Genomic DNA, 4148 nt, shown 5'->3' with positions numbered 1-4148 from the left:
ATGTGTGCTCAGCGTGATCTGATGAGATGGACTATAAATATTCAAGTCTTTTAGGCTTAATTTGTCTCAAATTTTGGGGGTTTTAGTTTCTCTGAGAGTCAAATTCTGAAGGAAAAGACACAATCTCTCTATTAAAAAACATTTTCTGCAACTGTAGCCGACTAAATGAAAAACATGAAGAAGTTGGTACTTGTTAAGTTTCTCTTGACTGCAGCTGTATGAGGTTAATCCTGGGATTTATCTAGTGTTTTGCAGCTCATTTACAGACAAAAGATAAAAGTGAGAACTCTCAAACACTTCTTGGTAATTCAGTAAAAGTCTCTGGAGAACATGTTTTCTGAGTTTTATTGGGTGATGACTGTTTTATGAAAGGCTACTAACATAATTGTTAATTACCAGTTCTTTAAAATGAGATTACCTCTATAAATAGGACTTGAAACATTTTTGTAACATATTTCAACTTTTGTGTTAACTTCCTGCTTTTATTTTGAAAGTCTGCATTCTTTGTGTTTTCATTATGACTTTTTGTTTTCTTCTTTTTTTTTGATAATTTTACTTGATGAACAAACACTAATTGGTTCATATGAGACAAACACTAATATAACTAAGGTTTGAATAGCTCCTAAAAAACTTCCTCAGAACAGATGGTAAATATTAATGTAAAAACTTTTAAGTATAGCATTCTGGAGACCAGGCTTTCTTATTTCTTTTTTTTTTTTTTCGAAAAAAAGAGTGTTATTTTATTAAACTGCATCATTGCTGATTTTTTAAACAGTGACTGTTTATAAAAAAGTTATCACCCTGATTTAAAAAAAATGATTTGTAGACTAGGTATTTTAATAAAAATGGATGACATAAAGGTTTCATAAATTATAAAATTGCATTTAACATGGAGTTTAGAGCGTTTTTTTAAATAGTCTCCAACTTTAATAGCTTCTGAAACAATTTAGATGCATTCTGCAAAACAGATGGTAAATATTAATGTACAAACTTTACATTATCATTCACCATATGTTCTGATTTTTTTTTTTTAATTTACATTTTTTTAAAGTGTTACTGTGTTAAACTTTTATCAACACCGTTCTTTTAAACATTGACTGTTGCTACCGTGATAGAAAATTGATTTTATATCATTTTAATAAAGATAGTTCTTGTAAAAGTTGCATAACTTATAAAAATTGCATGTAATGTTGAGTTATGAGAATATTACTACAGGTAAATAAGTTGTCCATGTGAAGAAGTGAAGAATCTTTCTCGTTACTTGTTACCTTTCAAAGTGCAACATATTTTCCAATTGAAATGTTAAATTATTACACATTGAAAAATGGAAATTCTTGAAAAACCACTTTTGTTTTTCTGTCCAGTTTTAGTTGGAACTTTCTGGACTGAACAGTGCTTTTATTTTCTTAACCAAAGTTATTTTTGATCTTTTCTGCTTTCAGTCCATTTCCCTCTTTTCGCAGCTGATGAGTCAGCAGGTGACTGAGAAAAAGAAGTCAAATGTTCCAGACCAAAAATGAAAAAGGAAGAAATGTTGAAACTTATTCATACTTCACAAAAATATGTCAGACCATGTTGACAAAATTCCTTTTACTTATTGCTCCTTTTGATCAAATATATAAATCATGATTCCTTATAAATGTTAAGTAAACCAACTTTCAGCCAGTTTTTGATTTATGTGGCGCCATCTGGTGGATTTCTATTAGACCCACTCTGATAAAAATTGTATTTTGTTCAATTTTTTGATGATAGAAGACATATATTTAAAAAAATAGAGTATTTCTTTATCAAAGTAAATAGAAGTAGACAAAAAAATGCAATTGGAAGTTTGTGATGTACAGTGGGTGGGTCACAAGCTTCCAGCTCGGCTCCATTTGGATGCATCCATTTGCAGACGACTTGATCCACGTGAGAATAATAAAAGAGAGCGAGAAAGAGGACCAAATCAATCAGGGAGAATCAGGAGTTTTAAGGTGACTTTAGAGGAGTGGAAATAAAAAGGCGATGCTGACTTTTTATGAGGCACTGATGGCCCAGCGGGTTTGAATGGACTCCCTCATAACTTCTCAGGTGTGGTGAGTTGGAAGGGTCACCAAAGGTAATATCTGAAGTTTGACCTTCTGATTCCCTGTGCAGCTCATGTCAGCACCGCTGACCACTCCTGACTTCACTGTGTAATTACATCTCCACTTGAATGTGCACTGTGACCTTTAAGACCTGGCCTGTCGGTTTACCACTTTCTCACACCATCTTGTTTTTGGAGTGTTTGCACACAAAAACAGTAAAATAACAGATTGAAATGTCGTATTTTACTGAGAAACCAAACCCTTTGGGTTTACTTTGAAACCGCCCCCGATCAGTCATTTCTGAGAAGGTATTTTGTTCTGGTGGGATGAAGAGTTTGTCTTGACGTCCAGCTGAGTCTGTCAAGTGTTATTATTATGGTGAACTGTATATTCTCCTGAAGGCTCAACAGTCTTGAAGCAGAAACGGCACCCCTTGAAGTCTAGGAATGTAAATTCGAAAACCACCTGTGAAAGATTAACCTTTAAAAAGGAAGATATAAGTTAAATACAGCATACTCCATGGATTGACATTTTGTGAGTCCCTTAAGTGCAATAAAATAAGTGCACTTTAGTATAACTATTAGTAAATCAGGTTGTCATTAAATTTGATTAAGCCCAATTTTTTTCATGTCTTGCTTTACATGTTTGCAGCAGGAGTTTATCAATCCCATCTATACTTTTTTTCCTTTAGCTCTTCTTGTGAAGATCCATTAAATAGTAAAGTTATAATAAATTATGTTATAGTCAACATGCTGCTTCCATCAGTCTGAAATATGAAATAATAAAGAAATAACTGAAGTTTTTTCTACCTACACATGACCATAGAATAGAATAAAACAGAATAGAATCTTTATTTCTATAGCACTTTTCCAAAAAAAGAATCACAAAGTGCTTTTCAAAAGGAGCATAACATCAAATCAAAACACAGATAGCAAATAAAATCCAACAAGTCAATTTTATTCCATTTATTTTTTCGTCTTTAAAGAATTTGTTTTTTTATATTTTTTACGGAAAAGGAAAAGTGGGCATTAGTTTATTTATAGAACATTGGGAAAAACTGTCGTTGATTCAGAATTGCATTTTTTAATTTCATTTTTATATCAAGTTTTTTCAGCTTTTAAAAAATATTTTGCTTTATTTTTAAAACTGTAAGCATTTTGTGACACCAGCTTTTCTTAATTTGTCTTCATTTTGCTGCAATGTTGTTGGTTTTTCCTAGTAAAATAAGGACTGAAACCAACTAAAAGCTTTCCTGAATAAAACACCTTGACCATTTGAACCCTACCTTTATTCTGAAATTACAATGCATGTTTTGATAATACATATTTATTATTCTTTTCTGTGATTGTGTGTTTTTTCTGTAATTTTTGAATATTAATTAAAACAACGTACTGTACTGCATTTGTATTTCAACTTCCAAAAACCTAATTTTAAGTATTTTTTTAACTATTCTGATCATCCTTAAGATTCAAACATACCAGTTTTACAGTTTCTCAATTAGCAAAACAGTCAATGTTAGCTCAGAATTCATATTAAAGCAGTACATAGTAATTTTTATTAAGTCAGAGACTTCATTTTTACAAACTAAAAGAAAAAAAAATATCAAGCAATGTGAAATATTATTATTACTATTTTTTTTAAATTATTGTAACTGTTATTATTATTTTGTGTGTTTTTTAAGTTTTTTATCATCTGATGTTTTTAATAGAACTATGGTAACAAGGTAATTTCCCCTTTGGGGGGTCAGAAAATCTCTATTCTATTCTATTCTATTCTATTCTATAACAGTAAACAAGGTTCTAATATAAATAAAAATAATGGGAATGTTCCTGTTAAAATGATTTTTTGTAAACTGGTCTACAGATTCATTTTTTTAAGAAATCAAACAATGGACACATTGAGGGGCGGAGCTATAGAGGAGAAAGGGGAGGGGCAGCTGCCCCCTAATTTTTGAGAGAAGATTAGTATTTTAGACAAAGATTAAGAAATCATCAATACGAGCTTCTGTACGGATCGCAAATAAAAGCAATATTTTAAAATGATTTAAAAATTAATAATAATGATAAAACTGTAGATATTTTG

Source organism: Oryzias melastigma, linkage group LG19, assembly GCF_002922805.2.
Source record: "Oryzias melastigma strain HK-1 linkage group LG19, ASM292280v2, whole genome shotgun sequence".
NCBI classification, from domain to species: domain Eukaryota; kingdom Metazoa; phylum Chordata; class Actinopteri; order Beloniformes; family Adrianichthyidae; genus Oryzias; species Oryzias melastigma.
This window is presented reverse-complemented; position numbering follows the sequence as displayed.